The sequence below is a fragment of the Sinocyclocheilus anshuiensis genome, unplaced genomic scaffold (assembly GCF_001515605.1).
Source record: "Sinocyclocheilus anshuiensis isolate Anshui unplaced genomic scaffold, SAMN03320099.WGS_v1.1 scaffold1299, whole genome shotgun sequence".
NCBI lineage: Eukaryota > Metazoa > Chordata > Actinopteri > Cypriniformes > Cyprinidae > Sinocyclocheilus > Sinocyclocheilus anshuiensis.
The window spans coordinates 401,688-413,387 of NW_015538011.1; the positions used below are offsets into that span (position 1 = coordinate 401,688).

Genomic DNA, 11,700 nt, shown 5'->3' on the forward strand with positions numbered 1-11,700 from the left:
ATACAAAAATACATGTGCGGGCGGTTGGCGGGTGGATAATTTATTTGAAGCTGCGGATTCGGTGACGTTTTAGCTCATCCGCGCATCACTACTGTGTCTGTCACACGACTCTGTTCCCCTTTCGGGCTCTGTCTTTACATTTATTAGCTGCTTCAGTGATCACGCATCAGTTGTCTCTCAAAGGTAAAGCCGCAGCAGACGTTGCTTAATTTGCAATAAATCACAATCCACTTACGTTACACTGAAGTTGCAAAACACCTCAATATTATCTATGATTTCCAATAATCGGTCGACCCCTATTACACATACATTTCTAACATGTGAATTATTGAAGCCAAATACTTACATTTCCCCAAGCTGTTTAGCTGTAGTACAGTATTCATAGGCTTAATCATGAAGCATACAGTGGCCCCACTTTTAACTCTCTCTTTATATTACCCTTATTGTAGATGGATGCACAGAAGAATACAAGAGTAAGAAGTGCAACCAACACCAGGGAAGGCAGTTTTTGTCAGAGCCCTTGTTATTCTTAATTTTGACATAAATTTAAATTTTTACACCAGACATATATATCGGTTATTGGTCTACTTGAATTGTAATAATCGGTATCGGCCCTGAAAAACACATATCGGTCGACCCCTACTAAGAAGTTTGTTTTTGCTGAATGTCTGTGCACACACGCAACGGGATCTGTTTGAGTGACTAGTCGTGTGTGCGTTAGATACAGTGAAGACAGCGCACTAGTTTAGAACTAGTTTAGAACTAGTTTTTATTTTTATTTTTTTAAATGCAGAAAGTGTGTTCATTTGTGCAATGATAACCTACCAGCAATGTAAAGATGATTTTTTAATACATTAGTATGAGTACATTACGATATAAATTTATTAGAATGAGTACATTATTATTTATGGGCTTAAAAACAAGATGTAAACAATCAGAATGTTGTACCAGGGGCCCGTTCTTCGTACGTCGCTCATTACATCCGAGATGAAATGTCACATCCAAGATGATATCATCACGCTAATCAGGATCTGGCTAATTCGGTTCTTCGAACGCACCTGTTGTTGATGATTAGTATGGCTGGATTGAGTTATCTGAGATAATTGCGCGTCCATGGGTTGGTTTAAAAGGGGCTATGTATCGATACTCGAAACCACGATCAGCAATGCAGCGATTGGCTGGCGGCAAGAATCAAGCCACTCCCATAATATCTGTCATCACTCAAATGAATGATTTGACTCTACATTATCTGTATAGCATGCGTGTAAGACTCGAATACAATTATGAAGTAATAATTTTATGACGAATAAATCTTTCAGTGAGTAAAACTGGCTGTGTCTATAGTATTAAAGACTACACAACATTATTATATTATCTTTAAATGAATTTTTAAATGATTATTATTTTAAATTATTGTCCCTGGATTAGTAGGGTACTCTTTTAATAAAGTAGCGGTGGTAGCGGACAGATTTTAAATATCAATTCTGCTTAAAAAGATGCGATCTAATCCTGTTTACATTAAATAAGCCTGCTCCCGAGCAGGTTTAAGCTTATTGACCTGCTGCTATGACAGCAACTCCGGGATGAGCTTCGAAGAACCAAACAATCCAAGATCATGCCAAATCGTAAACAATCAAATACAGCTAACTGAGTTAGCGACGTACAAAGAACGGGTCCCTGGTGGGGAGTGCCCAATGTAAACATTAAACATATGCCATTAACTATATTGTACTGTAGTACAGTTATGGTGGCCCTTCATAATGCAGAGGTCAACTGCCTGCTCTGCCAATAGTTAGAAATGGCCCTATAGTATGCGGTGTTTAATAAACAGCTGTTTTACTAAATTCTGCTGAGGTGAAATTCAGTGCAGTCATGTATCGTGATACGTATTGTATCATGACTTTGCTGGTGATACATAGCCCTAGTAAACAGTGTGTTTTTTGTAAAAAGCAATAGTTTTGCATCACAAATAAGAATTGACAGGGCAAACAGAATATAGATTGTGACTGTGCGTGACATAATAACCTAATTCTGTTCAGCCAATCTGTTGTTACATAAAGCTGTTAGGAGGAAAGCCCACCATACACCACACCTTCTTACACAGTTCTGCTACCAAGTTCTTGACTTAACCCTGAAAAACCTGACATACAGGTGCATCTCAATAAATTAGAATGTCGTGGAAAAGTTCATTTATTTCAGTAATTCAACTCAAATTGTGAAACTTGTGTATTAAATAAATTCAATGCACACAGACTGAAGTAGTTTAAGTCTTTGGTTCTTTTAATTGTGATGATTTTGGCTCACATTTAACAAAAACCCACCAATTCACTATCTCAACAAATTAGAATACTTCATAAGACCAACAAAAAAAACATTTTTAGTGAATTGTTGGCCTTCTGGAAAGTATGCTCATTTACTGTACATGTACTCAATACTTGGTTCATGTATTTATGTCCTCATGTAGTGATACGACAGAAGCTGAAATCATCGCAAGCGTCGCACACTTTGTATGTATAGAAAACAACACCGCTGGTCTGTTCCATTTACATACACAGAGACACACAGAACATGCAGGATCCATATTTAAATAGTATTTTTGCGGCTTAATATTTACAGATACTAGTCCATATTGCGACTCTATTTAAGTGTACTGACATCGCGGAAATCATAGATAATATTGAGGTGTTTTCCAACTTCAGTGCAACTTTAGTGGATTGAGATCTATTTCAACTTAAGCAACGTCTACTGCTGCCTTACCTTTGAGAGACAACTGATGGTGCTTAATATCGGCGCCGATAATCGGTCGACCCCTACACTAGTGCGTTTTCGTTTTAAAACGATGTTTAAAAAAAGACAATGATCCTCGTCCATACTGCCGTTTCCACTGCATTTCGGAAAATATACAAATACTGTCGTAATCGCGTGTTTATTAGCTTCATGTTTTATCCGTGGAAATGTTTGTCTGGGTTTCTTATGAACACAACTGAATGCGGAAGTGTAGTGGACGTTCGTCATAGCCGACAAGGTGGGATATAAACGCGTAATATGATTGACAGTTGAGCAGCGAATGAGCTCCTCTGAGTCAGAACAGTGATAGCGGAAGAGAAAACAGACAGCGCTGGAAGCAGCTAATGCTCATCAGTAAATCAGTGGAAAATTTATATAAATTATGATTCTGTCTAAGCTATGTGTTTTGAAACGAAAACGCACTAGTGTAAACATAGCCTAAAAGATGTGGAAACTATTTGAACTTTATTAAAACTATTTGCACTGATTTACTGTGTTGGTTACATTTTATTCAATTGTGCAGTCTTTGAGTCTATAAAAACATAAATAAGCTGAAAAAATAAAACCACCAAGTTTTTTTGAGGTAATGTAATCTTGTTCAAACAGATTTCATAAAATTGGTATTGAAAAAAAGTATTGTTCAGGAACAACAAGATCGAAGTCAAGGTGTCGGTATCGAAAATTTTTGCACGATACCCCGCCCTAAGTAGTTGACTATTATTAACATTAAATGTTTTGTAATGCTCCTTCATAGAGCATTTACACGTAATCAGCTGCGCCGTCATGCGGTCAGAGCGATTTTTTCATCACTCTTATCATTACCATATTCTCAACATGTCAAATTGTAGCCTAACATTTGCTAATTATTTATTCAAAAACATGATTCCTTTTTTTAAAACTAATAAATAAATAAAACTGCTAAATATTATATTCAAATTAATTAATTAATTCAGAAAAATTGCCCAGCCCTAGTTTAGATACATGTTTTGTGTTTTGTATCATTCTTATACATCAAGCTTGTATGGTTCATACAGTATATTACAGTGATAATATGGAGCGCACACTTAAGGAAAAAACACCTCAAATTTAGTTTAAATTTTGGGGACAAATGCAATACAGTGATGTTTATAGGGTTAGTTCACCCAAAAATGAAAATTCTGTCATTAATTACTCACCCTAATGTCGTTCTAAACCCGTAAGTTCATCTTCGGAACACAAATTAAGATATTTTTGATGCATTCTGACAGCTCTCTGACCCTCCCATAGACAGCAAGGGTCGGAAGATGAACGGAGGTCTTACGGGTTTGGAACGACATGAGGGTGAGTAATTAATGACAGAATTTTCATTTTTGGGTTAACTATCCCTTTAAGAGACGTCCAAATAAGCATTCCTCAAAAGCCTGTTCCATCCTGTTTGACACATAAGAAATTATGTATGGACAATTAGGCAAACCAAAGTTGCTTCAGTCCAGTAAATGTTCATCATAAAATAGTACTAGCAATATTAAAGACATGCTTAAATTTACTTTATAAAATCATTAAAGATTTCACAGCAAAAAGACATGCGTACCACAACCTGAAGGAGTATGTTTTTAGAATCATACTAAAAAAGGCTTTTTACTTGCTAAAAAAGTAGTAACTATCAATCAGAATACAAAAGGCATGTAGAAGATTGCTTTCAACAGGTTTTTCAGCGAAGTTTTGACCCACGCTGACCCTAATGTCATTCTAAACCCGTAAGACCTCCGTTCATCTTCGGAACACAAATTAAGATATTTTTGATGCTACTGAACGCAAACAGGGTATGCTATTCTGTGTCAGCTGCGCCACGCGGATACGTTTTCTACATTGTTTGTGCTTTGATTTGAATGAAAACAACGTATCCGTGTGACGCAACTGACACAGAACAACATACGCTGTTTAGGTTCAGTGGATATTCTCCAAAATGGCGCTAGGGTGACGCGGAGGAGACGAATTGTTGAATAAAGTTGGGTTTTTTTTTCTTTTGCGCACAAAAAGTATTGTCGTAGCATCGTAAAATTACAGTTGAACCCCTGATGTCACATGGATTATTTTACCGATCTCCTTGCTACGTTTCTGGACGTTGATCGTGGTAGTACCCTTACTGTCTATGGGAGGGTCAGAGAGCTGTCAGAATTAATCAAAAATATCTTAATTTGTGTTCCGAAGATGAACGGAGGTCTTACGGGTTTGGAACGACATGAGGGTGAGTAATTAATGACAGAATTTTCATTTTTGGGTTAACTATCCCTTTAAGAGATGTCCAAATAAGCATTCCTCAAAAGCCTGTTCCATCCTGTTTGATACATAAGAAATTATGTATGGACAATTAGGCAAACCAAAGTTGCTTCAGTCCAGTAAATGTTAATCTTAAAATAGTACTAGCAATATTAAAGACATGCTTAAATTTACTTTATAAAATCATTAAAGATTTCACAGCAAAAAGACATGCGTACCACAACCTGAAGGAGGATGTTTTTAGAATCATACTAAAAAAGGCTTTTTACTTGCTAAAAAAGTAGTAACTATCAATCAGAATACAAAAGGCATGTAGAACATTGCTTTCAACAGGTTTTTCAGCAAAGTTTTGATCACGCTGACAATTTAGAGGTCTTAGAAATTCCCATTTCAAATATAACACTATAGGCTTCTTAGGGTTAAACATATATTACCACATTCCTATGACCGTTTACGATGATCATTATCGGCACTCCCTGAAATCCCAGTAAAACAATTCTCACCCGCCTACATTTAATTAATGTCATATGACTAGATAAGTTTGGACTTGATAACTTTTCTTGGTCCTGCAATGTTGAGATGTTTCACTGTAGTTTCATTTTTAATCAAGTACAGTCGTCCTGTTATTGTTCATTTTGCAAAGCATCTTTCTACAGCACATTGAGCAGTTAAGACTGTTGACGGGAAGCTCAGTTTGATTGCATCCGCACTTCAGGAATGGTTTCGCTGTCACTTTCTTGCTACCACCTGGAAAAACATTAAGACCTGCTGTGCAATTTCACCCAACCCTAAAAGTCACCCAGAACATACTGCTGCATAAATTCAGGAAAAATATAACGATGCTCCAAAATCTTAGGAAAACTAGCGTTCATGTCTACCATAGTGTCTCTCACAAATCGCACATCACAGCAAACATCTCTATTACATGATTTTACTTTCATCTACTCCTAAAGAAAGAGAATAAAAATAGCATCGGAGAAACTAGCTCTTGTTCCTGTGTCAGTGTCATATTTATAAGAGAAAACATTAGAAGTAGCTCAGATATCTTAGACTGCAGGGCCGACAGCAGGGCTATCTGTTGCTGAAGGAAACAGGAATCTGTCGACCTGTCACTGGGTTCACTGGATTTCAAAAGCTTCCACTTCATCATTTCCAAACAACTGATCTCAAACAAGTGTGATCAGTCACACATTAGAAAGCTGAATGAGTAACTTTGACTTCTGCATTGCAAGTGTTGATTCACTCTGACAAAACATGTACCAAACCCTTGATGACTATATATTTCCAACCTACCACAAAAAAAGTCAAAACTCTATATAAGCAAAGTTAGATCATACGTTTAAGCCAGGGGTGCCCAAACTCGGTCCTGGAGGGCTCATCAGTCCTGCAGAGTTTAGCTCCAACTTGCCTCAACACACCTGCCTTCAAGTTTCTAGTATGCCTAGTAAGAGCTTGATTAGCAGGTTCAGGTGTGTTTAATTGGGGTTGGAGCTAAACTCTTCAGGACACCGGCCCTCCAGGACCGAGTTTGGGCACCCCTGGTTTAAGCAATAGTATGATCATACGTTTTTTTGATTGCTGGTCTTTGCAAACCATATTCCTAACTGCCTAACAAAACATTCACAAACATGTGGTTGATCACAAAAAGTTACCACTTTATTAAAAAAAAATTTTTTCCAACATATTGTATATTAGAAGGCTTTAGAAATTGATTCATATATATTCGTATTTCCAAAGACTGTTACCGTTAGCTAACTAACGCATTAGCCTGTCAAAAAAAAAACGCTTGTCATTAACTTTGTGCTTCACTACATGTGTTTACTAACCTAATTACCAGCTATTTTAACACGCTTCACAAAACAGAAGACATAAAATACAAACGCCTGAGGCTAAATTCATCTTTAGCAAGAAATACACATTAGTTTGCAGCTCGCAAATGATCCATTTTCAATCTCGACTGTATTAAGTAGTATAAAATGCTGCATTAATTAGGCTTCTATAGTAAACACATCACAGATGTGATAAGCGAATAACAGGTTAATCGTTTGCTCACCGGTGGAATCCCCATCTTCATCTTCACTCACGATTCAGCCATGAAACTCTCAGGGTAAAATCCAACATACTTCGTGTCAAATACGCAAGCGACAATGTCTTTGACTTCTGCAGGATATCTCCATGCACGGCTAGGCCATTTTCCAATGTTCCACAGAAGTGAAGGAAGAAGTAGTTTGTGCGACAGCTCTCGTATATCGCTCCCCCAAAGGTTTAGTGGAGAAGGTTACTACGAACTGCAGCAAGGGTGGGACATTTTGGCTCAAGCTACGCTGAAGTGGCGTGAGACTCCCACGCTAGCGACTTTCATTTGAGCCAAGATGGCGTCTGTTTCGTAACCTTGTGTGGTAAGCGTCTCACAGCGGGTGACACCACCGTGCCTCTGGATCCAGAGGAAACGCGGGGCGGCACCCGAGTCCGAGTGACGTCATTTCAATGCAACAGGGTATCATCTTTAGAGATCGGATTCACATTGACATTTGGCAATACACTTATAAGAAATAAACAGATCTTTTTACAGATCTTGAGCAACTGGACAGATCGAGTATTTAAGGACACATTTATTTGATTCGAGATTTCAGTTTCGTACATTTTAATCATACATTTAAGAAGAGGTTGCTGCAAATATGTAAAAGTGTCTTTGTAGTTATAATTAAAATTCTGAATTAATTTCCTAATGTTGCACTGTCATTGTATGTTTTCATTTTTCCACTGTGCTTTATATTATATTAAACGTTCAGAGCCGCATTAAGTTCCTGAATTAATTTGAAAAAAATATAGAGGAATTGCACCACCAATTGCTTATTCAAAAGCATTCCTGTTTATCAATATGTAGGCTCAAATATTTAGTTCTAAAATTGATGTTAATATAAATCTGAATATAAACATTTTAAAGATGCCTTAACTTAATGAATAGAAAGGATGGCACAAACTAGTCTGAAAGGCAGGGTTTATTAGCAACAGCGTAATTTGCTTACAAAAGTGAAAGTAAATAAATAATAAATACAAATACGTGACAGCAATGTCAAGAGAAAAAGATTGTATCTCTGTGGAACAGAAATCCGTAGCCTTAACCTACTGTGCTGTGGAAGACTTGACTCATGGATATTAATTAGATTAAGCGATTGGACGCTCCAGGAAGGTTACCAAGCAACGGCAACATAAAACGATTAATATTCATGAGCTATTAACATTCGTTTTGTTTTCACAGCCTCACTCTGTTTAAAGTGCGACACCAAGTGTTCGTTCCGATAAGCTGCGTGCTGCATGATATTTTTTTGTCAGGTAAACAAGCATTTATATATTTATGCACAGTCTCTCTGTATTTGTTCCTCTTTTAATCATTTTTAAACTTTAGCCTAAAAAACATTAGCCTAATGTGTTTCGTTATGGAGTAGGGGAGCGCGGGGCACAAAGTAACGCGGGGTTAGTTGTAACACACGTGGTTTGAATATTTCCACACATGCTAGCATAACAAAATTTACAGTATTTATTAGTTACCATATCAACATTATATAGAAAAAAAGTGTGCCAAAATTCAAAAATCTTTTGAAGATATCAATGAACATTTTACCATAGTAAAATTCTGGCTTAAGTAAATTTTTCATCTCTGTTTTTATTAATCATTTCAAATGAGACAAATCTGCTATTATTTTAATCTCCAATCTGTTATTTATCAGTTTAGATAGTTTTTTTAATGCTTCGCTAACTAGCAGAAGACAGCAACTGGTTTTAAACTCCAGTTGCGCAGATGGGGCACGTTGTAACGTTACAATGTGCTATTCTATGACATTAGCGATGTAATTTACACTATTTACTTTAATGAATTTTTATGAGAAACAACAAGAAACAGGTGAATAAACACTGACAGTCAATGTTTAATGTTTAGAAATTATTATTTCAAGACATGTAAAGCATTTTTGCTCATTTATATGGGCCGTCCCAAGCATGATTGCAATGTGTTCATTGTCAAACTCCAAAATCAGATTATTTTTAAGAAAGGCGGGGCATAGAGGAGAAACAATAATGTACAGTATGTGGAAAATAATGTTATTTTTTACCTTAAACCGCATAAACACATTTCATTACACCAAATACACAAAATAATGTTCTTTTTAGCAGCATCATATGACCCCTTTAATTCTTAAAACACGCCATTATTTTAATTGAAAAAAATAATTATTTTATTTTATTAACAAAATATTTTAGTTTGTCTTTTTTTAAATATTTTTTTATATTCGATCAGATAACATTTTAAGCTGTTATATGATCATGTTACAACGTGCCCCTCAGATGTTACAATGTACCCCACCTGCGGGGCATGTTGTCACATTTCACTTGCATTTTTTGAGGGTAAATAAAGAAAAACTTATACCCTGTAATCATGAAACAAAGCGACATAAGTGTAAAATTACTGTGGATAAAAAAATTATATTCTGAACCCCATGTGGATTTACACAAACTGAGAAAGTCAAAAAGTGTTACTTTGTGCCCTGCTCTCCCCTATGTATGCAATGTAGTCACTCGGTGGAACTATAACCATAAACTTACTCATTGGACTGCCATAGTGGGCTTACTCTGCTGAAACAGCAAAATGTATGATATGTGACATGACCAAGGTGATCATATTTCTTTCATGAAAACCAGGGACATTTCAGTGGTCAAAATATCAGTGAGTTCACACTTGTGATTATCCACAAATTAAAAAACGGGGACAATATATTTGTGTATGTTTTTGTTTTTTAATTGTTGTGGTTTCCATATATTAATATCATAATTAATCATTACAATGATGTTTGAGGGTCAGACTTACCTTAGTTTATTAATAGGCCTACAATTCACCAAAAAAACAAGTAAATAGTAACTATTGCAAATAGGTAACAGATCAAAATAGGATTATAACAAAATTATGACTTTACAAAAGCATTAAAAATAAAACAACAAATATGAGAACTTATGATAAAACTGTATTTAACCAATATATTTAACAAACATTTTCTGACTGTATTTAACTCGTTCAAAAACTGTGAGTATTTAGTATTTACAACTATTTTTTCCAAGTTATTTTATGTTTAGGGGAAATGGATCTTTACTATCCCTAATCAGGCCTATTGTTTTGCATTTTAGGCTCATTTTGACCACAAAGTATGTGCTTTCTGCAAATGTAATTGTGCAAGTGTAATTGTTTAGTTTATTATTTTTTTTATATTATTCATATTGGAGTTATGACGGCAGAAGTTTTAGGAATGTTGTGTGTAAAACAATCCCACAACCTTATCATGCCTTGTTATAAAGTGCACACAAACAGTATTACTTTGTTTTAGTATGTGACTACCTTGAAACCAGTAACCGTGTCTCTTTTGATAATTGATGATAATAGCGCTCTGCTCTGACAGGGCACCAAAAACCGGGACGTCTGGTCACCCTAGGGCCTTACTGAACATACTGAATATCCTGCAACTAAATAAGCAAATAAATAAACTTTTTTAACTTGTTTAGATTAAACCTCTGTAATTAGTAGAAGTGGAAGGTGTGAGTGACATACAGGCTTTTTCAAGACACTTGTGGTATCCAGAAAGTTGGCATAGAGATGGGTTGTATTATTTATACCAGAAATAAAGAATTGGATGCCAAGAGTGAATCAACTGAGATTCACAAGACATTCAATATTAAACTATTAAAAAAATTGGTCTCATAGTGGAGAATTTGATAGCAGAATGTCTACATTAGAAAATCCCAAAATGACGACAGAAATTAAAATGCTATTAAACTGCATGTTATATCAGTTCCCTTTCAACTAATAAAAATTAATGCAAGAAAACAAAGTTTGCTTTCATATAAGCAGGCTTTCAAGAGTTATGTTCGACACTCTAATTAAACTGTTGGAGGTAAATGCCTATATGTATTCTGTGAAAAAAGCCAGAGATGTAGCCCCAGCTGTTAGTGGGACAGAAGAAGAGGATGAGCAGAAGGAAAAGCAGCATGAACACAACACTGACAGATGCAGAGATGGTATTAATCAGAAACGTGACTACAATAACATGTTCAGCACATAGATGTACAGGGTAATGTTACATGGACCTAATTTTGCTGGCCCTATGAGGACAGATAAAACCTTCAAAATATTTATAATATGTCTAGATAATGTAACCTATTGGATTACATATATTAGGAAATGTATTCAGACTACTTTTAGATTAATTTTGAACTTGTTTATCACATACAGTAGATTTGATTGTTGTTTACCATATAAAATATATTTTATTATTTGTTGTCAACAGTGTTGGGGAAAGTTACTTTTAAAAGTAATGCATTACAATATTGCGTTACTCCATAAAAAAAAGTAACTAATTACGTTACTTAGTTACTTTTTATGGAAAGTAATGCGTTACGTTACTTTTGCGTTACTTTTTAAATCTGGACAGGGCTTGCTTATTTGTTTTTAAAATAAAAAAGTTATATTTTTGGCAAATATAAAAGCCTTTTCACACCAAATGTGAAATGAATAAGCCTCAGGCTGAAGGAAATGTAAATTTACGTCTGTACAGTAGAATGCAGAAGAAGAAATTTCAACACACTTCAGCAATAAAAAAAGACACACAA

At 35.6% G+C, this 11,700-nt stretch overlaps 1 protein-coding gene across 3 annotated transcripts in view; it reads right to left on the reverse strand.

The window, feature by feature from the left end:
• Window positions 1-7,400, reverse strand: part of LOC107677579 (zinc finger FYVE domain-containing protein 9-like) — a 42,975-nt gene extending 35,575 nt beyond the window's left edge. For all 3 annotated transcript variants that reach the window (XR_001632862.1, XM_016472529.1, XM_016472517.1), the window contains exon 1: window positions 7,100-7,400. The gene's annotated coding sequence lies outside the window, so the exon portion shown is untranslated. The remainder of the gene's footprint in view (window positions 1-7,099) is intronic.
• Between the last annotated feature and the right edge of the window lie 4,300 nt (window positions 7,401-11,700).